We start from the raw sequence: 26,381 nt of genomic DNA, 5'->3' as shown, positions 1-26,381 counted from the left end.
GGACAGGCTGCCGGCGCTGATAGCATACATCGCAGGAGCTGGGTGAGTATTTCTCGGCAAGCGGGTGGGCGCACGGGGGATGGGAGGCGGGAGTTGACCCCAAACTTTATTTTTACCAAAAAAAAAACAAAAAACCTTGATTTTTCATTCCTTCTCTCCAGCTAACGCTGCTGGGGAGAAGGAATGAATGCCGGCTTCAGCACCAAAAGCAGGGGACAGCGCTTAACTGTAGCGCTGTCTCCTGCACGGTCCGTGTGGTCCTCAGTCAGCACACGGGTGGCACACGGCTGCCGCACGTGTGCCACACTGATGTGCTACATGAGCACACGGACACGGATAACTCCGGTACAGATTTCTCCGGGGACAGGGATCTTTATTTTAAACACGAGGACAAAAAAAAAAAAAGGATTTTTCATATCTTCTTTCCAGCGAACGCTGCTGGAAAGAAGATATGAATGGCCCCTTCAGCACCACGTGGGGGGGACAGCGCTTAAAGAAGCGCTGTCTCCTGCACGGCACATTGACTTTAATGGGTCCGTGTAATCCGTGCGCTCCCACGAACACTGACATGTGAAACTGTCACCTCACGTACCGGAGCCACAGACGTGTGAAACCGGCCTAAGACAGCTGTCAATGTGATTTTCTGGATTTTATTTTCGATATTCTATCTCTGTGTTAAAATTAACCTACTATTAACCTACCCTTAAATTTATAGCCTGTTCATGTGTTTGTCAGTGGGTAAACTTACAAAATCAGCAAGGGATCAAATACTTATTTCCCCCACTGTATGTAGAGTCCATTAGTGTCCTGTGATGTGCACCAATTCCTCTTATCTCCAGGCCTCTGTCTAATGTACTACAGCGATGAAGGGACGATGAGCCCTAGAAATGGAGACACGAGAGAAGCGTAGTGTAATCGGTATACTGAAGAATGGCAGGAAGGCGAATACTAAATGGCAAAACCGAAATAGAAGGGTTAATTGTGCCCGGATCTCCTGATGTGATGAGCAGGGGCTTTCAGGACACCTATTGGTACAAACTAATAAACCGGAGGTCCGCGTCATAGGTGGAGTAGATTTCAGTTTGCGTTGTTTGGACAAAGACACCCCAAATTCATGAAGAGCCTTGTTGTTACTCTAGTGGGCTCGTAAAGTATACTTATGAATTGTCAGTCTTAGTAACTCCCCCTTAGGCTATGTGCACACGTCCGGAATTGCCACGGAAATTTCCGCGGCAATTCCGCAACTGTGCCGCGGGTATATCACATGCAGAAATTGGCATGCGTTTTCCCGCTAAACACTAGCGTTTTCCAAGCGATCTGTAGCATTGCTTGGAAAACTGATTGACAGGCTGGTCACACTTGTCAAACATAGTGTTTGACAACTGTGACCAACTTTTTACTATTGATGCGGCCTATGCAGCATCAATAGTAAAAAAATATAATGTTAAAAAATAATTTAAAAAAATAAAAAATCGTGATATTCTCACCCTCCCGCTCCTCGTGATGCTCCCGTTACCAGTGATGCCTCGCGACAATGACCCCAGATAACGTAGCATCTCTCGAGACCGCTACGTCATCACAGGTCATTGCCGCAAAGCATCCTTGGGAACGGGAGCATCGCAAGGAGCGGGAAGGCTGCCAGGGCCACCGGAAGGTGAGAATATCATGATTTTTTATTTTAATTCTTTTTTTTTTTTTTACAGGTATATGGTTCCCTGGGCCTGGAGGAGAGTCTCATCTCTTCCACCCTGGGTACCAACCGCACATGATCCGCTTACTTCCCGCATGTTGGGCATAGCCACATGCGGAAAGTAAGTGGATCAATGCATTCCTATGTGTGCGGAATCCCCGCGATTCCGCACAAAGAATGAACATGCTGCGTTTTTTTCCGGAATGCGATTCCGCCGCGGGAAAAAAACGCAGCATGTGCACAAAAATTGCATATTGCATTCTAATAATAGGTTGCTTAATGTATAGCGAAAAAAACGCGAAAAATCCTGAACGTGGGCACACAGCCTAACAGTTGCTCTGGCAACAAACTAGTAAAGTGGGATCCGAGGGTGGGTACGCCAAGCATGTCGCATTTCTAGTAGTTGCACCAGATGGATCTCTGTCCTGGGTGATGGATAATTTTGACCCTCTGCAATGTGTAGATAATGATATTTGCCGCCTTTTCTTCATAGGACCTCTTGCCTAGCCAAATCAGTTTGCATACGTTGCACTGATGAGGGGCAATACCCCGAAACACAGTATCTGCAAATAGAGATTCTGATTTGGTTTTTGTTCTAAGTCTCATTTCAGGGCTTGTTAAAGGGTAAGTGGTGACTTGTAGGATCGCTGCTTCCAACAGGTGGCGCTATAGAGTTCAAGCCCTCTTCCTCTCTGTAGAGGCAATGTGCATATTTGCCTCTGTAGTCTGGAGATCTACATTTTCACAGCAGAGGTTATGTATGTGGATTCCTCCCCTGAATGCTTTGACACGTTATGCCCCTTTGATCCACACTTACTATGGCTCTGCATCTGCTTTCCCCAATATTATGTCATTCTTCCCTTTGTGTTAGATTTACAATGGAGGGTGAAATGTACAGCAGAACTGCAATAAAAAAATCAACTGGAAGGGAAAAGCGTTTCTCAGGAAATAAGCACATAAAACCAAAGCTGAAGGTGGAATGTTCCCCAGAAATAATGTTTGAGCGAAGCACAGGAAATACGACCACATGTAATAATATCAGGGTCCGTGTGCGTTGTGATCGTGCAGCAGCGTGGAGGAATAATGTGCAGCACATCTCTGTAAGGGATTTATCCTGCAGTTTTGTTACATGTGTTTAACCCCTTTATGTAAATACTCTGGCATCGCTATATATACAGCCACATCCTGTATACATGGTGAGGATCACATTACTGTTCACGTGATTATACTGTCGCTGGTTCAGGCCTGCTGGGTTTTATTAGGCACAGTTGAAATAATACAGTTCTTTATTCTACAATGCTGCACCCTTGGATCGGATCTGTATGGCATTGCATATCTAGTCGATATATATTGGAAAGCTGTGTAGGGAGTCATGCTCGATAGTCGGCATTATGCAGCGTTCACACAGCCTACGTGGTTTGGTGCCAATTGCAGTTTTATAAAACTAAGGGATTGAAAACTGAAACATCCTCTTCTGTGCATAAAGGTATCACAGCAAATAAACAGCTCATTCAGCAGGCACATTTACAGCTGGTGAAATAAGGTGCTATTGACATGAAATTCTCACCATATGTTGGTATCAACCTATCCAATCCACACAGGCAAAGAAATCAAAGCATAGATTTCCAGAAATGAACTTATCTATATACATAATTGTCTAAGGGTCACTTCTGTCTGTCTGTCTGTCCTTCTGTCACGGTTATTCGTTTGCTGATTGGTCTCGGCAGCTGCCTGTCATGGCTGCCGCGACCAATCAGCGATGGCCACAGTCCGATTAGTCCCTCCCCTACTCCCCTGCACTCACTGCCCGGCGCCCGCTCCGTAATCCCCTCCACTCACCGCTCACACAGGGTTAATGGCAGCGGTAACGGCCTGCGGTGTAACGCACTCCGTTACTGCTGCTATTAACCCTGTGTGTCCCCAACTATTTACTATTGATGCTGCCTACGCAGCATCAATAGTAAAAATAGGTCATGTTAAAAATAATAATAATAAAAAAAAAAAAACTGCTATACTCACCCTCCGCCACCTTTCCTGCTCCTCGCCACGCTCCTGGGATCGCTCCATTGCAAGCGGCAGCTTCCGGTGCCAAGGCTGGTGTGCGGCAAGGACCTGCCGTGACGTCACGATCATGTGACCGCGATGTCATCATAGGTCCTGCTCACACCAGCCCTGCGACCACTGGAAGCTGCTGCTTGCAATGGAGCGGTCCCAGGAGCGTGGCGAGGAGCAGGAAAGGCGGCGGAGGGTGAGTATAGCAGGACTTCAACGGGCTATAGGTGAGTATATGTTTATTTTTATTTTTTTAAGTCTCTATACTACGTGGCTCTGTGCTGGACAATATACTATGTGACTGGGCAATATACCGTACTACGTGGGCTGTGCTATATACTATGTGGCTGAGCAATACGTGACTGGGCAATATACTATGTGGCTGGGCAATATACTATGTGGCTGGGCAATATACTATGTGGCTGGGCAATATAGTACGTGGCTGGGCAATATAGTACGTGGCTGGGTAATATAGTACGTGGCTGGGCAATATAGTACGTGGCTGGGCAATATACTACGTGGCTGGGCAATATACTACGTGGCTGCGTGGACATGCATATTCTAGAATACCCGATGCGTTAGAATCGGGCCACCATCTAGTCTACTATATAATTGTCTAAGGGTCACTTCCGTCTTTCTGTCTGTCTGTCTTTCTTTCTGTCACGGAAATCCCAAGTCGCTGATTGGTCGTGGACTTTTTGCAGTGACCAATCGGCGACGGCAGAGTGGCCGCTCCCTACTCCCCTGCCGTCACTGCCCGCTCCATACTCTCTTCCCCCCCCCCCAGTCAGCGCTCACATAGGGTTAATGGCAGCGTTAACGGACCGCTTTATGCCGAGGTGTAACACTCAGTTAACACTGCTATTAACCCTGTGTGACTAACTTTTTACTATTGATGCTGCCTATGCGGCATCAATAGTAAAAAAGATCTAATGTTAAAAATTAATAAAAAAAATAAAAAATCATTATATACTCACCTTCCATAGGCCCCCGGATCCAGCCGAGGCCTTTCTCGCTCCTCGCGACACTCTGGTGACCGGTCCATGCATTGCGGTCTCGCAACATGATGACATAGCGGTCACCGCAATGCACTCTTGGGACCGGAGCGTTGCGAGAAGCATCGGTAAACACCTCAGCTGGATCTGGGGGGCCGACAGAGGGTGAGTATATAACTATTTTTATTTTCTTTTTTTAACAGGGATATGGTGCCCACATTGCTATTTACTACGTGGGTTGTGTTAGATATTGCGTGGGCTGTGTTATATACTACATCTCTGTGCTATATACTATATGGGCTGTGCTATATACTACGTGACTGTGGTATATATTACGTGGCTGGGCAATATACTACATCCCTGTGCTATATACTACGTGGCCTGTGTTATATACTGTATGGGCAGTGTTATGTACTACGTCTCTGCTATATAGTACGTGGCTGTGCTATATACTACGTGGTTGTGCAATATACTGCGTGGCTGTGCAATATACTACGTGGCTGTGCTATATACTACGTGGCTGTGCTATATACTACGTGTCTGTGCTATATACTATGTGTCTGCTATATACTACGTGTCTCCTATATACTACGTGTCTGTGCTATATACTACGTGGGCTGGGCAATATACTACGTGGGTTGGGCAATATACTACGTTGGCTGGGCAATATACCACGTGGGCTGGGCAATATACCACGTGGGCTGGGCAACATACTACGTGGGCTGTGCTATATACTATGGCTGTGTTATATACTACGTGGGCTGGGCAATATACTACGTGGGTTGGGCAATATACTACGTGGGCTGGGCAATATACTACGTGGGCTGGGCAATATACTACGTGGGCTGGGCAATATACTACGTGGGCTGGGCAACATACTACGTGGGCTGTGCTATATACTATGGCTGTGTTATATACTACGTGGGCTGGGCAATGTACTACGTGGGCTGGGCAATATACCACGTGGGCTGGGCAACATACTACGTGGGCTGTGCTATATACTATGGCTGTGTTATATACTACGTGGCTGTGTTATACGCTACTTGGCTGTGCTATATTTCTCTGCTGTATCTGTGCATCATGAATTGTGGTAGGTGTTAAAGAGGGGAGCCCACTGAGACTCCTTTCGCCTGGGGCCCTCAAAAACCTGGAGCCAGCCCTGGCTTCACTGATTGGTCACGCCCGGCCGCGAACAATCAGCGACAGGCGCAGTCCGCCCGCAAATTGGCACGGAATTTGAACCACGCTTTGCTAATAGGTCGTGGCGGGACGGCCGAATCCTGTGTATAAATTGCATTATTCTGAAAACTTCATTAATAAACTACATACATATTCTAGAATACCCGATGCGTTAGAATTGGACCACCATCTAGTCTGTAATAATGAGAAACGACACAGGGAAAAGTATTGAACACGCTTACTGAAATATATTTCATACTTTGTTCAAAACCCTTTGTTGGTGGTGACGGCTTCAAGACACCTCCTGTATGGAGAAACTAGTCGCAGACATTGGTCAGGTGTGATTTTGGCCCATTCTTCCACACAAGTACTCTTCAAATCCTGAAGGTCGCATGGACTCCTATAAAGTCTGTTCCTTCCATAAATTTTCTATTAGATTGGCTGGGTCATTCTAGCAGCTTTGTTTTCTTTCTCTGAGTTCAGAGTTTCCTTGGCTGTGTGTTTGGGATCACTGTCTTGCTGAAATGTCCACCCTTGTTTTATCATCATCATCTTGTTAGATGGCAGCAGATTTTTATAAAGAATGTCTGGGTATATTTGTTCATTCCCAGACTGAGAATGCCATCTCCCAGTTGTCTGTTTAAGCTTGGCTGGTTGTCAAAAATGGGTGGAACCCATGTTGTTTTTTAAATTATTTAAATATTAAAAAATACAGCATGGGGACCCCTCTATTTTTTGATAACCAGCTAATATAAAGCTGACGACTGGGGGTTACAGCTTGCAGCTATCGGCTTTACTTTCACTGGTTATAGAAGGGAATCCATGCCATTTAAAAAAAATATATAAAATTATTTGACAGGCGCAAGCTGATGACTACTCTTATCAGTCTTGCCTGCTCTTGCTGCTATCAGAGGGAGCAAGTGTAGGATGATGAGTAGTACTCTCATCAGCCGATGCCTGTGACTTGCAGTAACCTTTTTACCGCTAGTAAGAGCTGCTGGCTCAGATGACAGCATGTGAACCGCCGCTCTGTGAGTGGTGGTAACGATCTTATCGCTGATCAAAGCCACTGGTGTTTCTCACACGGTCACACAATGACAGCATGGGAAACACGAACAGTAACACGGGCTTACTGGAGAAGGACGTGTTCGGGATCTGTGACCGTGGACGGACAGTAGGTGTTCGATTTGGACCCCGAACTTTACTGTTCAGGTTTGCCCATTACTAGTTATTCCCAACATTAAGTGATATCGCTATCCAAAATAAAGGTGATAACTTGCAGATCAGGGGGGTTCCAGGCCTGGGACCTACACTAATCCCAAATCAGGGCTCTGAAATACCCAGTAGCAATGCCGTGCTATGTTGTCGCTGGCTGTCCCTTAGACTGTGAATGGTGCAGTGGCATGCATTCGTTCTGGTGGCGTCCCCCCAATGCCCCATTGATCCACTGGATGAAGTTGTGAACAATTTTTTTTTTTAACATTTATGTATAGTTATGTGACATACTTTCCTCATACAGAGGTCTATAATACTGGAATCAGATTTATATAAATCTAGGAGAGGTGAAGGGCTCATTTTTTTCCTACTTTTGTGATTTAATTTTTATTCTTCCAGTGCGCAAACCGCTATTCATGTCCATGTCTCTGGAGAAACATAATAACATATGAAGACTGCTAAATTATAATACCTAGCCCAATGTAGTCAGGAGCTAGGTTGTTTTTCGCCGTGTAGAATTGACATTTATCGGTTTAGACTGAAATGAATTCCCCACAGTAAAGCTGGATATACATGTAGCAATTTACTGGAATAGGAAGCAGGCATACAACAAAATGTAAAGCTGGATGTTGGGTATTACATTATCATTTACCACTAGCTTGGGCTTGTAGTGGGTAAAGGGAATCTGTCAGCAGATTTTTGCTACTAATCTGACAGCTGGATAATGTGTAGTGACCAGAGACGCTGATTCCAGTCATGTGTCACTTATTGGACTGAGTAGTGCAGTCTTGATGAAATCACTGTTTTATCCGCAGGAGATTATTACTGGAGGACTAGTAAACTCATCATTGGCACCAAATCCAGCAACCATCTATGAAGAGAAGGTCTCCAGATTGTGACTTCTAGCCGCACACAGAAGAGCAGATCTGGGGAAGAGAAATATATATGGTAAACTCAAGATGGGGTGATACTGTTAGTCAGGGGGTGCCTCAAGTTGGACAAGTGTGCCTGATAGTTGAATACTAAGTGGGGGCAAAATAAGAACCCTTGGGTATAAGTATACTGCCTATATGTGAGGGGGCACAATGTCTCCGTTAGCTTTCTGTGTTGAAGCTTTCGCTGTCCACACACCAGTCATGGAAGGTTCAGAGTGTCTCTGTTGTGGGGATGTGGACGCTGGATGTGGCGGATGACCATTTCTCAGTGCTGCACTTTATCTACATGCTCAGTAGTGAGCCAGTGCTGCACTTTATATACATGCTCAGTAGTGAGCCAGTGCTGCACTTTATTTACATGCTCAGTAGTGAGCCAGTGCTGCACTTTATGTACATGCTCAGTAGTGAGCCTGTGATGCACTTTATGTACATGCTCAGTAGTGAGCCAGAGCTGCACTTTATGTACATGCTCAGTAGTGAGCCAGAGCTGCACTTTATGTACATGCTCAGTAGTGAGCCAGTGCTGCACTTTATGTACATGCTCAGTAGTGAGCCAGAGCTGCACTTTATGTACATGCTCAGTAGTGAGCCAGAGCTGCACTTTATGTACATGCTCAGTAGTGAGCCAGTGCTGCACTTTATGTACATGCTCAGTAGTGAGCCAGAGCTGCACTTTATGTACATGCTCAGTAGTGAGCCAGTGATGCACTTTATGTACATGCTCAGTAGTGAGGCAGTGCTGCACTTTATGTACATGCTCAGTAGTGAGGCAGTGCTGCACTTTATGTACATGCTCAGTAGTGAGGCAGTGCTGCACTTTATGTACATGCTCAGTAGTGAGGCAGTGCTGCACTTTATATACATGCTCAGTAGTGAGCCAGTGCTGCACTTTATGTACATGCTCAGTAGTGAGGCAGTGCTGCACTTTATGTACATGCTCAGTAGTGAGGCAGTGCTGCACTTTATATACATGCTCAGTAGTGAGCCAGTGCTGCACTTTATGTACATGCTCAGTAGTGAGGCAGTGCTGCACTTTATGTACATGCTCAGTAGTGAGGCAGTGCTGCACTTTATATACATGCTCAGTAGTGACCAGTGCTATGAAGTCAGAGCTGTGAGTCATGGACAGTGAGGAGTCAAGAGTCGGAGGTTTGGCTTGCCGACCCCCTAGTCTTGATCATATCCTGTTTGCTCAATACTGTATTGCCCAGCACTTGTTGCATACTCTGACAGCTATATGGTCATTGCTTACTGCACAGCTTTCTGGAAAATAGAATGTTTCTGTAAATTATCTGTCTGCAGGGGTTTTCTGGGCTTAGAATAAAAGGCTGTACTCACTCTTTCCACCTGCTGACTACCGAATTGTGGCATTGCTCACACTGTCATGATTCCCCTGTTTTTCCATGCAAGTGGGTGGTCACATGTGATATTCATAACTGCGGTCATGTATCGGCTAGATTTCCCCCTCTTGATAGGCTGCATTCACATTAGCGTTCCGTCGGGCGCAGCCGCGGCGACGCATGTGTCATGCGTCCCTATATTTAACATGGGAGCGCATGGACATGCGTTGTCTTGCGTTTTGTGACGCATGCATCATTTTTGGCACAAGCGTCAGGGCACAGAGAACGCAGCAAGTTGCATTTTTTTGGCGTCCAAAAGCAAGCCAAAAATGGATGCATGCGTCACAAAACCATGCGTTTTTGCATGCGTTTTGCATGCGTTGTGCGTTGCGTCGCCGACACAACACACAACGCAAATGTGAACGTAGCCATAGAGCACTCTAGTTTGGCAGTTTTTACTTTACGTATTGTGCCCAACTCAAAAGAGCATATCTTGTGTTGTATGTGAAGGGAGCTGGCTGGCTGCTAATTTCAATAGTTGAGCCAGCCTTCATGTCTGGCAATGCATTGGCTTTGACACTTAAAGGAGGCTGGTTCAGCTATTGAAAGGAGTCAGTTTCCTTCACGCACAACACTGCTGACTTGGGAATTCTCTCGTATGTCAGGCCTAGGATTGGAAGTGGAGCTGCGAAACCCAGGACCTGCAGAAATACCCAGTGTTCAGCCGGCGCACCCAACACACCGTACTGGAACTAGTATTAGTAAATTCTATAACTTGTTTTTATCAACATTCATTCATGCTTTTTCAGATTTTATTTATTTTTTTGTCTTAATTGGAAGGACAGTCGCATCTAAGCCCTAGTGTCCAAGGGGCCTGTAATCCCCTCTGTCCCCTGGGAAGACATCAGTATTATAAAAGACAGATGCTAGACGGGGGCAGTGAGTATTTTTATACCGAGGCATCACAGTAGGATTTTGTGTGTATAGTAGTATGGCGGGGTAGGATGGGGATTTTGTGTACATAGTAGTATGGCGGGGAGGACGGGGATTTTGTGTGTATAGTAGTATGGCGGGGTAGGATGGGGATTTTGTGTGCATAGTAGTATGGCGGGGTAGGACGGGGATTTTGTGTGCATAGTAGTATGGCGGGGTAGGACGGGGATTTTGTGTGCATAGTAGTATGGCGGGGAGGACAGGGATTTTGTGTGCATAGTAGTATGGCGGGGAGGACGGGGATTTTGTGTGCATAGTAGTATGGCGGGGAGGACGGGGATTTTGTGTGCATAGTAGTATGGCGAGGTAGGACGGGGATTTTGTGTGCATAGTAGTATGGCGGGGTAGGATGGGGATTTTGTGTGCATAGTAGTATGGCGGGGTAGGACGGGCGCTTTGTGCGTACACGTTGGGATAGAATATGCCGACATTCCCTGTGTTAGGCTGCCGTCACTACAGTATTTGGTCAGTATTTTACATCAGTATTTGTAAGCCAAGACCAGGAGTGGGTGATAAATGCAGAAGTGATGCATATGTTTCTATTATACTTTTCCTCTAATTGTTCCACTCCTGGTTTTGGCTTACAAATCCTGATGTAAAATACTGACCAAATACTGCTAGTGTGACGGCAGCCTTATAGGGATTTTGTGTGCATAGTAGTATGGCGGGTAGGAAGGGGATTTTTGTGTGCATAGTAGTATGGCGGGGTAGGACGGGGATTTTGTGTGCATAGTAGTATGGCGGGGAGGACGGGGATTTTGTGTGCATAGTAGTATGGCGGGGTAGGATGGGGATTTTGTGTGCATAGTAGTATGGCGGGGTAGGATGGGGATTTTGTGTGCATAGTAGTGTGGCGGGGAGGACGGGGATTTTGTGTGCATAGTAGTATGGCGGGGTAGGATGGGGATTTTGTGTGCATAGTAGTATGGCGGGGTAGGATGGGGATTTTGTGTGCATAGTAGTATGGCGGGGAGGACGGGGATTTTGTGTGCATAGTAGTATGGCGAGGTAGGACGGGGATTTTGTGTGCATAGTAGTATGGCGGGGTAGGATGGGGATTTTGTGTGCATAGTAGTATGGCGAGGTAGGACGGGGATTTTGTGTGCATAGTAGTATGGCGGGGAGGACAGGGATTTTGTGTGCATAGTAGTATGGCGGGGAGGAGGGGGATTTTGTGTGCATAGTAGTATGGCGGGGAGGACGGGGATTTTGTGTGCATAGTAGTATGGCGAGGTAGGACGGGGATTTTGTGTGCATAGTAGTATGGCGGGGTAGGATGGGGATTTTGTGTGCATAGTAGTATGGCGGGGTAGGACGGGCGCTTTGTGCGTACACGTTGGGATAGAATATGCCGACATTCCCTGTGTTAGGCTGCCGTCACTACAGTATTTGGTCAGTATTTTACATCAGTATTTGTAAGCCAAAACCAGGAGTGGGTGATAAATGCAGAAGTGATGCATATGTTTCTATTATACTTTTCCTCTAATTGTTCCACTCCTGGTTTTGGCTTACAAATCCTGATGTAAAATACTGACCAAATACTGCTAGTGTGACGGCAGCCTTATAGAAGTGCTTTCTTCTTCCATGTGCTGGCCAATATTCCTCCTGCGAGCCATCCAGTGCTATCGTAGGCTGCCATTATTACATTCATAAAGTAAGTGTTTTGCTGGCACATTAATATTTCATAGCACTACTCCCATTTTAGTGCAGTCTGGACAGCAGATAGACATCGTCGCAGGAGCAGCCATTAGCTTTATTCTATTTATTGCTGTGAATTTTCTCTAGGTCTATGTTACTTATCCTAAATAATAAAACATGCTGCTTCCTATCATATGTACCGTATATCATCCTGTGTTATAAATCCTCTTTTATTGTATTTTTTGTTTTAAAAGCCAAACCTCCCAGTATAATATGTCGGGCTCTTTGCTCTATAGATCTAGTGCTCCAATGCCACATACCGTATATTCTGTAGGGGTGACAGATAAGTATTGTTGGGAGACGAGCTTATGCTACTATTTTCTGTCTCCTGTTTTATAGTGTCACTGTCACATATGACTGGACCCTAGTAATCAGAGAATATGGATTAGATGGCATATTTCACAGAAGTGTTATTACATATTGAACCCTAGAATACACTTACCTAGGACTGTCCACCTCATGGTCAGATTGTAATATGTATGTACTATCAAAATGTGTATTTTATCTATATATATATATATACAGTGGGGCAAAAAAGTATTTAGTCAGTCAGCAATAGTGCAAGTTCCACCACTTAAAAAGATGAGAGGCGTCTGTAATTTACATCATAGGTAGACCTCAACTATGGAAGACAAACTGAGAAAAAAAAATCCAGAAAATCACATTGTCTGTTTTTTTAACATTTTATTTGCATATTATGGTGGAAAATAAGTATTTGGTCAGAAACAAAATTTCATCTCAATACTTTGTAATATATCCTTTGTTGGCAATGACAGAGGTCAAACGTTTTCTGTAAGTCTTCACAAGGTTGCCACACACTGTTGTTGGTATGTTGGCCCATTCCTCCATGCAGATCTCCTCTAGAGCAGTGATGTTTTTGGCTTTTCGCTTGGCAACACGGACTTTCAACTCCCTCCAAAGGTTTTCTATAGGGTTGAGATCTGGAGACTGGCTAGGCATCTCCAGGACCTTGAAATGCTTCTTACGAAGCCACTCCTTCGTTGCCCTGGCGGTGTGCTTTGGATCATTGTCATGTTGAAAGACCCAGCCACGTTTCATCTTCAATGCCCTTGCTGATGGAAGGAGGTTTGCACTCAAAATCTCACGATACATGGCCCCATTCATTCTTTCATGTACCTGGATCAGTCGTCCTGGCCCCTTTGCAGAGAAACAGCCCCAAAGCATGATGTTTCCACCACCATGCTTTACAGTAGGTATGGTGTTTGATGGATGCAACTCAGTATTCTTTTTCCTCCAAACACGACAAGTTGTGTTTCTACCAAACAGTTCCAGTTTGGTTTCATCAGACCATAGGACATTCTCCCAAAACTCCTCTGGATCATCCAAATGCTCTCTAGCAAACTTCAGACGGGCCCGGACATGTACTGGCTTAAGCAGTGGGACACGTCTGGCACTGCAGGATCTGAGTCCATGGTGGCGTAGTGTGTTACTTATGGTAGGCCTTGTTACATTGGTCCCAGCTCTCTGCAGTTCATTCACTAGGTCCCCCCGCGTGGTTCTGGGATTTTTGCTCACCGTTCTTGTGATCATTCTGACCCCACGGGGTGGGATTTTGCGTGGAGCCCCAGATCGAGGGAGATTATCAGTGGTCTTGTATGTCTTCCATTTTCTAATTATTGCTCCCACTGTTGATTTCTTCACTCCAAGCTGTTTGGCTATTGCAGATTCAGTCTTCCCAGCCTGGTGCAGGGCTACAATTTTGTTTCTGGTGTCGTTTGACAGCTCTTTGGTCTTCACCATAGTGGAGTTTGGAGTCAGACTGTTTGAGGGTGTGCACAGGTGTCTTTTTATACTGATAACAAGTTTAAACAGGTGCCATTACTACAGGTAATGAGTGGAGGAAAGAGGAGACTCTTAAAGAAGAAGTTACAGGTCTGTGAGAGCCAGAAATCTTGATTGTTTGTTTCTGACCAAATACTTATTTTCCACCATAATATGCAAATAAAATGTTAAAAAAACAGACAATGTGATTTTCTGGATTTTTTTCTCTCAGTTTGTCTCCCATAGTTGAGGTCTACCTATGATGTAAATTACAGACGCCTCTCATCTTTTTAAGTGGTGGAACTTGCACTATTGCTGACTGACTAAATACTTTTTTGCCCCACTGTAACTAGCTGAACGCAAGCGCCGGCGCAGTCTGGCCCCCACAGAGTGACGCTCCCAGGAGATCGCGGTATGCGTAAACACTGAACGCACACCGCGATCTCCACCGGATAGCAGGGACCGCCAGGAGGGTGAGTATATTCACCTGTCCCCCGTTCCAGCGCTGAATGCGACTCCATCTCCCGGGTCCTCTGCTGTGACGTTCACAGTTCAGAGGGCGCGATGACGCGCTTAATGCGCGCTGGCGCCGCCCTCTGACTGAACAGTCACAGCCAGAGGAGCCGGAAGATGTCGGCGCGCAGCGGTGGAACGGGACAGACAGGTGAGAATAGCAAGTGCTGGGGGCCTGAGCTAGCGGTGTTACCGGCACCTGACCCCCACAGTGCCGGTGTCCCCGCCTGCTCAGGCCCCCAGCACTCGGCGCCCAGCGACCATAGGTGAGTATGGTATTTTTTTTTTTATATATATGGCAGCAGCATATGGGGCATACACTATGGAGCATCTTATGGGGGCATATAATACAATGGAGCATCTAATGGGGGCATATAATACAATAGAGCATCTTATGGGGCCATCAACCATAATGGAGCAGTGTACGGGGGCATATATTATGGAGCATCTTATGGGGGCCATAAACCTTTATGGAGTAGTGTACGGAGGCATACACACTGGAGCGTCTTATGGGGGCCATAAACCTTTATGGAGCAGTGTACGGGGGCATACACACTGGAGCGTCTTATGGGGGCCATAAACCTTTATGGAGCAGTGTACGGGGGCATACACACTGGAGCGTCTTATGGGGGCCATAAACCTTTATGGAGCAGTGTACGGAGGCATACACTATGGAGCATCTTATGGGGGCCATCAACCTTAATGGAGCAGTGTACGGGGGGCATACACTATGGAGCATCTTATGGGGGCCATAAACCTTTATGGAGCAGTGTACGGGGGGCATACACTATGGATCATCTTATGGGGGCCATCAACCATAATGGAGCAGCTTATGGGGCTTATGGATGGGAGAAGCAAATTAAAGAATGGTGGCTCAGGATGGGAGCAGCACATGACAGAACGGGCGCAGGATGGGAGCAGCACATGACAGAACGGGCGCAGGATGGAAGCAGCACATGACAGAACGGGCGCAGGATGGGAGCAGCACATGACAGAACGGGCGCAGGATGGGAGCAGCACATGACAGAACGGGGGCGCAGGATGGGGGTGCAGGATGGGAGCAGCAAATGACAGAATGGAGGCGCAGGATGGGTGCAGAACATGTCAGAATGGAGGCGCAGGATGGGTGCAGCACATGTCAGAATGGGGGCGCAGGATGGGAGCAGCACATGTCACAATGGGGGCGCAGGATGGGAGCAGCACATGACAGAATGGGGGCGCAGGATGAGTGCAACACATGGCAGGATGGGGGCGCAGGATGGGTGCAGCACATGACAGGATGGGGACGCAGAATGGAGCAGCACATACCAGGATGGGGACGCAGGATGGGTGCAGCACATGACAAGATGGGGACGCAGGATGGAGCAGCTCATGACAGGATGGGGACGCAGGATGGAGCAGCACATACCAGGATGGAGACCATATACCAATATAGATGCTCGCCACCCGGGCGTAGAACGGGTTCAATAGCTAGTAATAAATAAACAAAAAACCTGCTATTCTCACCTTCCGTCGTCCGCCGATGCGCGCGCAGCTGCCGCCAGCTTCAGTTCCCAGAGATGCATTGCGAAATTACCCAGAAGACTTAGCGGTCTCACTAATTGTTATGGTATGCACATTTTTGATAATTTTTTTTTTTTTACAGCATAACCATACCTACACCAGTACAGTGTGTAGAATGGTGAACAGGTTTCTAAGTCCATTAACTTCCAATGCAAGTTCACACAGACTTAAATTTTACTTTTTTTTTTTTTTTTTAATTCTTTATTTAGAGAATAAGAATAACAAGAATGCAACAATACATATGCTTCGTAAATGCACTTAAACATTAGTGTTGGAGAATTAAACCAGAAAACATCTTTCGGAATAGGAGGGAGGAGAGAGGGAGGGATGATCAGAAGGGGTTAAGGGAAGAGGGGGAAGGGGAATTGGACAGATAGGGGGGACTAAAGATGAAGATGAGGGGATAAGCAGGGGTAACCATAAAAAGCAAAAAACAACAGTACACATGTTCGCATTAATGAGCAAATATCTAACACAATAGATTAAAAGTGGAGATATTTGGCAGAATCAAACTTGATCATTCTCTTGAAAATTTTTCCACGGCCTCCATGTTTTCAAGTACTTCAATTTTACTTTTTAAGATTTATTATTTTTTATTTAATTCAGAGTGTTGAGCAGAAGGCAGCATTTTCTTATTAAGGATGTCTATGTATTTTTTTGCATTGACCATACCCTCCACAATATGAAGCCTTCCAACACCATTGGCTGTCATACAGCCCCAGACCATTACTTTCATCGGATGTTTCACAGAGAAGCTCAAACACTCTGGCTTGTTCTCTTCATGTGGGAACCTTCTCACATAACACTTGCCATCATTTCCTAAAATGCAAAAAGTGCTTTCATCACTAAATAGCACTCTTTCCCACTCCTCCTTCCTCCATTTTAAATATTTCAATGCCCACAGTTTTCGCCTTTGTCTTTGTATGGCTGTCATCAATGGCTTCTTTCGGGCCTTGCACCCTCTCAATCCTGCTTCCAAACATCTCTTCCTAACAGCTGACGATGCTACCGCAATATTGCACTTTTCTCGCCATTCTTGCAGAAGCTGAGAGGTGAGCTTTCGGTAGGCAAGGGATGTTCTTATCAGTGCTCTATCCTTCCTTAAGGTACCTTCACACTAAGCGACGCTGGATCGATACCGACAACGATGTCGATCGCTGCAGCGTCGCTGTTTGGTCGCTGGAGAGTTGTCACACAGACAGCTCTCCAGCGACCAACGATGCCGAGGTCCCCGGTAACCAGGGTAAACATCGGGTTACTAAGCGCAGGGCCGCTCCTAGTAACCCGATGTTTACCCTGGTTACCATCGTAAAAGTAAAAAAAACAAACACTACATACGTACCTTCCGCTGTCTGTCCCCGGCGCTCTGCTTCCTGCACTGACTGTGAGCACAGCGGCCGGAAAGCAGAGCGGTGACGTCACTGCTCTGCTTTCCGGCTGACCGGTGCTGACACATGATGCAGGAGGAGTGCAGAGAAGCAGAGCGCCGGGGACAGACAGCTGAAGGTAAGTATGTAGTGTTTGTTTTTTTTGTTTTTTTTACTTTTACGCTGGTAACCAGGGTAGACATCGGGTTACTAAGCGCGGCCCTGCGCTTAGTAACCCGATGTTTACCCTAGTTACCAGTGAAGACATCGATGAATCGGTCTCACACGCCGATTCAGCGATGTCTGCAGGGAGTCCAGTGACGAAAGAAAGTTCTGGACTTCTAGCTCCGGCCAACGACATCACAGCAGGATCCTGATCGCTGCTGCGTGTCAAACACAACGATATCGCTAGCCAGGACGCTGCAACGTCACGGATCGCTATCGTTATCGTTGTGAAGTTGTTTAGTGTGAAGGTACCTTTAATTGACTTTCTGGGCTGACCAGATCTGGGCCTATCCTGGGTAATTCCAAGCTGCTTATGTTTCTGCAAAATTCTACGACTGTACTCTGATTACAGCCGACCTTCCTTGCGATCTGGGGGCCAGTATAACCCTCTTCATGTAGCACCACAATTCGCACACGATCCTCCGCTGACAGAAGGCTCCCATCAAAAAACTCTACAGTATGATTCACTAGATAGACCAACAGATAAAACAAACAAAGCAGCAGATGTGATTGGCTGCCATATCCAGGTTATGATTGGTCACAAGAACCTCATCTGTGATTGGCTAATTTTGGATCTGAAGCTGTACAATATTTAGTTCTGCTTTCAATTCCCATATTGTTGCAATAATTTCAGGCAAAACTGCTTCAAAAGCTAAAAATATTACAGGGAGAGAACTCAAAATTCTGAACAAAACCATATAATATAATATTAGCATCGAAGATATTCGACAGAAAACGTTTCAAACTTGAAAAATCAATCAATTTATCCTATGCAGGAATTTTGAACACCACTCTGTGTGTGTGTGTGTGTGTATATATATATAATTATAATAAAGGGAACACTAAAATCCCACATCCTAGATATCAATGAATTAAATATTCCAGTTGCAAATCTTTATTCATTACACTAGATGGTGGCCCGATTCTAACACATCGGGTATTCTAGAATATGCATGTCCACATAGTATATTGCACAGGCCACGTAGTATATTGCACAGCCCACATAGTATATTGCCCAGCCTTGTAGTATATTGCCCAGCCACGTAGTATATTGCCCAGCCACAAAGTATATTGCCCAGCCACAAAGTATATTGCCCAGCCACAAAGTATATTGCCCAGTCACGTAGTATATTGCCCAGCCACGTAGTATATTGCCCAGCCACGTAGTATATTGCCCAGCTACGTAGTATATTGCCCAGCCACGTAGTATATTGCCCAGCCACGTAGTATATTGCCCAGCCACGTAGTATATTGCCCAGTCACGTAGTATATTGCCCAGAGCTACGTAATATTTTGCCCAGTGACGTAGTATATTGCCGAGTGACGTAGTATATTGCCCAGAGCTACGTAATATTTTGCCCAGTGACATAGTATATTGCCGAGTGACGTAGCATACAGCACAGAGCCTTGTAGTATATTGCACAGAGAAGTAGTATACAGCACAGAGCCACGTAGTGTATTGCCCAGCTACGTAGTATATTGCCCAGCCAGGTTTGTCACAGGTGAAAAAATAAAAAATAAACATCTTTCTAGCGCAGGCGCGCAGGGCCTGTGATGACGTCGCGGTCACATGACCGTGACGTCATGGCAGGTCCTTCTGCCATACCATCTTTGCCACCGGAAACTGCAGCGGAAGATGGTGGCCGGCGGGAGCGACCAAAGAGGGTGAGTATAGCAGGTTTATTTTTTTTTAAATTATTTTTAACATTACATTTTTTACTATTGATGCTGCATAAGCAGCGTCAATAGTAAAAAGTTGGGGACACACAGGGTTAATAGCGGCGGTAACGGAGTGCGTTACCCGCGGCATAACGCGGTCCGTTACCACTGGCATTAACCCTGTGTTAGCAGTGACCGGAGGGGAGTATGCGGGCGACAGGCACTGACTGACAGGCACTGACTGTGGGGAGTAGGGAGCGGCCATTTTTTTCTGGACTGTGCCCGTCGCTGATTGGTCCCGGCAGCCATGACAGGCAGCTGGCGAGACCAATCAGCGAATGAATAACCGTGACCGAAGGACAGACAGACGGAAGTGACCCTTAGACAATTATATAGTAGATAGTGGCATGTGTTGAGAACAATAAAACATAGAAATGATCAATTTAAATCAAAATTAATATCCCATGGAAGTCTGAATTTGGAATTATACTCAAAATCAAAATGGAAAATCAAATTACAGGCTGATCCAACTTCAGTGTAAATGCCTCAATACAAGGAAATGATGCTCAGTAGTGTGTGTGGCCTCCACATGCCTGTATGATCTCCCTACAATGCCTGGGCATGCTCCTGATGAGGCTGTGGATGGTCTCCTGAGGGATCTCCTCCCGGACCTGGACTAAAGCATTCCCCAACTCCTGGACAGTCTGTGGTGCAACGTGACGTTGGTGGATGGTGCGAGACATGATGTCCCAGATGTGTTCAATGGGATTCAGGTCTGGGGAACTGTCTGGCCAGTCCATAGCTTCATGCCTTCATCTTGCAGGAGCTGCTGACATACTCCAGCCAAATGAGGTTGGCGTTGTCTCGCATTAGGAGGAACCCAGGCCAACCGCACCAGCATATGGTCTCACAAGGGGTCTGAGGATCTCATCTCGGTACCTAATGGCAGTCAGGCTACCTCTGGCGAGCACATGGAGGGCTGTGTGGCCCTACAAAGAAATGCCACCCCACACCATTACTGACCCACTGCCAAACTGGTAATGCTGAAGGATGTTGCAGGCAGCAGATCGCTCTCCACGGCGTCTCCAGACTCTGTCATATCTGTCACATGTGCTCAGTGTGAACCTGCTTTCATCTGTGAAGAGCACAGGGTTCCAGTGGCGAGTTTGCCAATCCTGGTGTTTCTCTCTCTTTCTCTCTCTCTCATCCCCGGTTAAAAAAACAAAACCGGATCCAGCAGAAAAACGGATCCGGCGCATCAGTTTTTCACTATTTGCGACGGGTCCTTTTTTTTATATTTGCCTGAAACCAAAAAACTGATGTGTGAAAGTAGCCAGTTTGATTGTGAATATATATATATATATATATATATATATATATATATATATACACATATACATACACACACATAAAAACGCATGTGAACTTTGAGCGTCCCTGATCAAAATTCCTGTTATTGTGAACAGTTAAGTAAGTCCAAGATGAAATGATCTCTAAAAGGTCTAAAGTTAAAGGGAACCTGTCAGGTCCCCTGTGCCCCCAGAACCACCAGCAGTTTAGTCTGCATAAATCCATTCCCTGCCTAACAGTTCCTGTGTTATATTACATACATAAACAGATCTTTAGTAAAACTATTTATAAACTCTGTTTATGATATGCAGATGAGGGCTTTGGCTAGTCAAGGGGGCATTAGTGTCCCTGGACTAGTTAGCCCACTAAGCATGTTATCATGCCACTGTGGTTGTGATAACATAACTTACAATCGCCGAGGACATCGCAAGCACCATACTTACGTCATACATGCGCGTGGCTTCTTCCCCGCTCATTATTGATCCTCTGAAGCTGGGTACAGGTGTCTCGGCTTCAGAGAGGTGCACTGCGCATGATCGGAAGTACAGAAAATTTCAGGAAAAGAACATCTGGCCAGTCATTAAGCATGGGGGTGGATGAATCGCTTTGGGGTTGTGTTGCAGCCAGTGGCACATTTTACGGTTAGAGGGAATAATTGATTTAATTAAATTTCAACAAATTCTTGACAGAAACCTAACACCATCTGTAAAAAATCCGATGTTGAAAAGAGGATGGCTTCTACAAATGGATAATGATCCTAAACACACATCAAAATAAAAAATATACAACCTCAAAAGGCGCAAGCTGAAGGTTTTGCAATGGCCCTCACAGTCCCCTGATCTCAATATCATTGAACATCTGTGACTAGACATCAAAATAGTAGCGCATGCGGCACGACCTAGGAATCTCACAGAACTGGAAGAATTTTCCAAGGAAGAAGGGTGAAAATCAAGAATTGAAACACTCCTGGCTGCCTACAAAAAGTGTTTACAAGCTGTGATACTTGCAAAGGGGTGCTACTAGGTACTAACCATGCAGGGTACCCAAACTGTTGCATTGACCTATTTTCCTTTTTGTAATTTTTTAAGTGCAAAGATGAAAATCTACAGCATTTTTGTCTAAAATACAAAGGAAATGTCATCTTTAACTTTTAGGCCTTTTAGAGATCATTTCATCTTTAACTTGTTTAACTGTTAACAGTAACAATAATTTTGAGCAGGGGTGCCCAAACTTTTTCATGCCACTGTGTGTGTAAATATATATTTATAATGTGTGGGTGCATGTGAGTTTTCCAATGCATATGTCTGTAAGTGCAAAATAGAATATACAGACCGCACAGCACAGGATCGCAAATGATTCTTTCTTATAAGTAAAACCTTGTTTAACCCCTTAATCCCATTTGACGTACTATCCTGTCAAGGTGACCTGGGACTTAATTCCCAGGGACAGGATAGTATGTCATAGCGATCGGCCGCGTGTTAGCTGACTATCGCAGCTGACATCCGGCACTATGTGCCAGGAGCAGTCACGGACCGCCCCAGCACATTAACCCCCGGCACATTGCGATCAAACATGATTGCAGCGTTCCGGGGGCATAGGGAAGCATCGCGCAGGGAGGGGGCTCCCTGCGTGCTTCCCTGAGACCCTCGGTACAAGGCGATGTGCTCACCTTGTACCGAGCGTCTCCTCCCTGCAGGCCCCGGATCCAAAATGGCCGCGGGGCTGTATCCGGGTCCTGCAGGGAGGTGGCTTACAAGCGCCTGCTCAGAGCAGGCGCCGGGAAGCCTCCCTGCTGTGCCTGTGTGATCGCTGATCTGACACCGTGCACATCAAAGTGTCAGATCAGCAATCTGTCACTTTACTGTGATGTCCCCCCCTGGGGCAAAGTAAAAAAAAAAAAATTAACGTGTTAAAAAAAAAAAAAAATTTCCTAAATAAAAAAAATAAAAATATTGTTCCAATAAATACATTCCTTTATCTAAATAATAAAAAAAAACAATAAAAGTACACATATTTAGTATTGCCGCGTCCGTAACGACCCAACCTATAAAACTGTCCCACTAGTTAACCCCTTCAGTGAACACCGTAAAAAATAAATAAATAAAAACAGAGGCAAAAAACAACGCTTTATTATCATACCGCCGAACAAAAAGTGGAATAGCACGCGATCAAAAAGACGGATATAAATAACCATGATACCGCTGAAAACGCCATCTTGTCCCGCAAAAAAATGAGCCACCATACAGCGTCATCAGTGAAAAAATAAAGTTATAGTCCTCAGACTAAAGCGATGCAAAAGTAATTATTTTTTCTATAAAATAGTTTTTATTGTATAAAAGCGCCAAAACATAAAAAAATATAAATGAGATATCGCTGTAATCGTACTGACCCGAAGAATAAAACTGCTTTATTAATTTTACCAAACGCGGAACGGTATAAAAGAAAAAAACAAAAACAAATTCACAAATAGCTGTTTTTTGGTCATACTGCCTCACAAAAATCGGAATAAAAAGCGATCAAAAAATGTCACGTGCCCGAAAATGTTACCAATGAAAACGTCAACTCGTCCCGCAAAAAACAAGACCTCACATGACTCTGTGGACCAAAATATGGAAAAATTATAACTCTGAAAATGTGGTAACGCAAAAAATATTTTTTTGCAATAAAAAGCGTCTTTTAGTGTGTGACGGCTGCCAGTCATAAAAATCCGCTAAAGAACCCGCTATAAAAGTAAATCAAACCCCCCTTCATCACCCCCTTAGTTAGGGAAAAATAAAAAAAAATTAAAAAATGTATTTATTTCCATTTTCTTGTTAGGGCTAGGGTTAAGGCTACAGTTTGGGTTGGGGCTAAAGTTACAGTTAGGGTTTGGATTACATTTACGGTTGGGAATAGGGTTGGGATTAGGGTTAGGGGTGACATTTTGATTTTATTTATATTTTGTAGACACTGGGACGATCATAGGGTGATGGAGATGGATCTTCTAGTATCGGAAGGATTTCCTTTGTGAGAAATATGAATGAATGGATATTTATAGCTATTCCTGTCTCCGTTGTGCTATTTGATTGCCTCAGTGTCTATATGGTTTGGTGGTTTCTTTCACATGTGTAGCCGTGCAAATCTATTGGTATGATGCTTTTATGTGATGGGACGGATGGGGTTCTCCATATGGTCTGTGGTATTGTTGTTCATATGTTACCTCTGTTTTGATCGTTATATATGAGGGGGGCTTTTTTAGTGTCCTATATGTGGGTTGTGCTTTGTGTATTTGATTTACAGATCGAGGACTCGTGTGTAGATCACCCTGATAGTGATGCGTTAGCGCATCACTACTAGTGCCTTCTATGTTCCTGCTGGCGGTCCGCATACTTGGTGGCCGTTGCGCTCTCAGGACATATGAGGGGGCGGCGTCTCCGGATCTGTGGCGGTGTCCGAACATCGGTGTGGCGCGCCTGCGCATACATGCGGCACTTGGGTTCTGGGTGCCTGTGGTGCGCACGCGCGGTATGCGTGGTGGGCGGATCGCGGTCACGGCCGTGAGCGGTGTCCTATTCATTGCCTGTGCGGCTGCGCGGATCTATGCGCTCTGTTTGGTGAGTTGATTGACCTGGATAGGATATTGCCCCAATGACTGGCGCTGGGTTGGGTGACCTCTGTGAGACTGCATAGATCGGAGGATATTATTGGCTGATCGCTCCTGGAGACATGGACACATCGACAACGGATCCTATGATTGGCTGAGTGTCCCTATGGAAACGAATATACAGGAAAGAACACCGTATGAATCCAGGATGAATATGGGAGTAACTCTGCATCTGTACGGCGTTTTGTGGTGTTTTTTATATTATAAGATGGTTCATTTGTGATACATGTAGATATTGAATATTGATGTCTGTTTTTTCTAGATGTTATGTATTATATGTGGGGGAGGTGATCGATGGTGATTGGTGCACTGTGTGGCACCCTTGCTATTTAAGATGGCTGCCCCTGTTGTGTTTTATGCTTGACAAAGACCGTATACCGGTCGAAACGTTGCTTGATTATGGCTTTAATAAATTTGTTCTAAGAAATTCTACACCCGGATGGAGCGCTGTTCTTTCTACGTTTCTCTGACTACATTGGATCCGGGACGGTTCCCTGGATGGTGAACGGACGCTCCGATATAGAGTGCTGTCAGCCGCTATTTACTCTTTTGGACTGTTGGAACCAGGACTGACGTGCACCTTGGACATTAATATGGAGGCAAGTGCTAGTCTAGAAATGGGTGATCTAGAAAATGCCATGTTTTTTTCATATACTGACGATGATGCTGCACGTATTTTATCTGGGTCGAGTTTGGATACTGCCTTTTTAAGTACACCGACGGCAGACATGCTTAAGAAAAAATGGGAGAATGAGAGGAGAAGATTTATCTCTCTGGAACTCCACGTTGTAACCCTGACGGAATACTATAAAGTCCGGAGGATTCCGAGGGGACTTCGGCCACACCTGAGACCTACTCTGTTACCCGATAATGCGCAATTTTGCACTAAGTTTGAGTCTATCTCTAATAAGTATGCTTTTGACATCATGCTCCTCAATATTGAATTTCTCAAAAAGGAGATGGAACTACTGAAGAAAACTATAAGTGATCTTGAGTTAAAGATAACAACACAGCTGACAGCACAGGGGTGGGGCCCCCTTAAAACGAAGAGTGAGGAGAATCTCGTGAAATACAGGAGTGAGATCGAGACTACAAAAAGGAATAAGTGGTTCCGTGATGCAGAGGATTACAGAATGGGTCGGGTCTTCGCCTGGCAGACGAGGACCAACCAGAATCCCGGTAATGGGCGTGGGAGGTCGATGACCCAAAGAAAATACAAGAAACAGCAAGGGAGGAAGAAGTCGAATTTTGGCTTTACAACGGCGGAATCGGATTCCACGGACGAATCTACAACTGGGCATAATACCAGACCCGCCCCTTTGTTAGGGAGAGGACCGGTCGACAGAACCGTTCCAGGAGACGGGGTCACCGAGGTGGCAGGAGGCACAGGAAACAAAGGAGCATCGAAGGATCAGCGACAAATACGCAATACTGCGATGAGAACAAGGAATATGAGGGAGATCCAGTAACCGAAGACAAATTGGTGGTAAATATCTCATCTGTTGAATTATCACAAGTAGAACTTAAAGTATTGTCTAAGGGTTTGTCGTTTTGTCCTTCGAATTGTCCAGACTGGTTCAACATTGAGGTCGATTTACAAGCCTTTTTTAGGCGATTGAGGCTGACATCGTTTTTCTCCGGCAAGGTTGTGGGTGGTAATGTGGAGATCGAGGAGCCAATCAACAGCTTCTCATTACAACAGGTGGGACTTTATAATAAAAGCAGATTCCAACCACCGAATAGGAACCACTTTGTGGAGTCCTATATTGAACTTGTACAAAGAGATATTGAGAAGATCAGAACTAGTTTTAAACCGAGGTCCAGACACAATATGACTTTGCTGGAGAAGTTGACTCTTGAGAAATTAGCAAAGAACACCGCATTAACCATTAAACCGGCCGATAAGGGCGGAGCGGTGGTGGTTATGGATACTAGCAAATATAAGGCGGAAATTCGTAGGCAATTGAATGACCATTTGGTGTATGAGAGATTATCATCTAACCCTACTCCTTGTCTTCAGAGAGAATTACAACTTGTGGTCAGTGATTCCCTTGCTATGGGACTCATTGACCACAAGTTGTCAGAATACTTGATTGTTGATGCACCTATAGTGCCCGTGATATATATATTACCGAAGATCCATAAAGATCTAAATAACCCACCCGGCAGGCCTATAGTATCC

At 45.4% G+C, this 26,381-nt stretch overlaps 1 protein-coding gene across 5 annotated transcripts in view; it reads left to right on the top strand.

Annotated features, from left to right (window-relative positions):
* The window catches only part of C4H5orf24 (chromosome 4 C5orf24 homolog), an 83,989-nt gene that overhangs the window by 33,771 nt on the left and 23,837 nt on the right, over window positions 1-26,381 (top strand). The window contains exon 2 of one of the 5 annotated variants that reach the window (XM_069763813.1): window positions 7,947-8,079. The exons of the other annotated variants lie outside the window; for them this stretch is intronic. The gene's annotated coding sequence lies outside the window, so the exon portion shown is untranslated. The remainder of the gene's footprint in view (window positions 1-7,946; window positions 8,080-26,381) is intronic. 5 annotated transcript variants of the gene reach the window in all.

Source organism: Ranitomeya imitator, chromosome 4 (assembly GCF_032444005.1).
Source record: "Ranitomeya imitator isolate aRanImi1 chromosome 4, aRanImi1.pri, whole genome shotgun sequence".
In the NCBI taxonomy this organism is placed as follows: Eukaryota; Metazoa; Chordata; class Amphibia; order Anura; family Dendrobatidae; genus Ranitomeya; species Ranitomeya imitator.
Note: the sequence above shows the minus strand (reverse complement) of the source record. Positions and strands in the feature narration are given on the sequence as shown.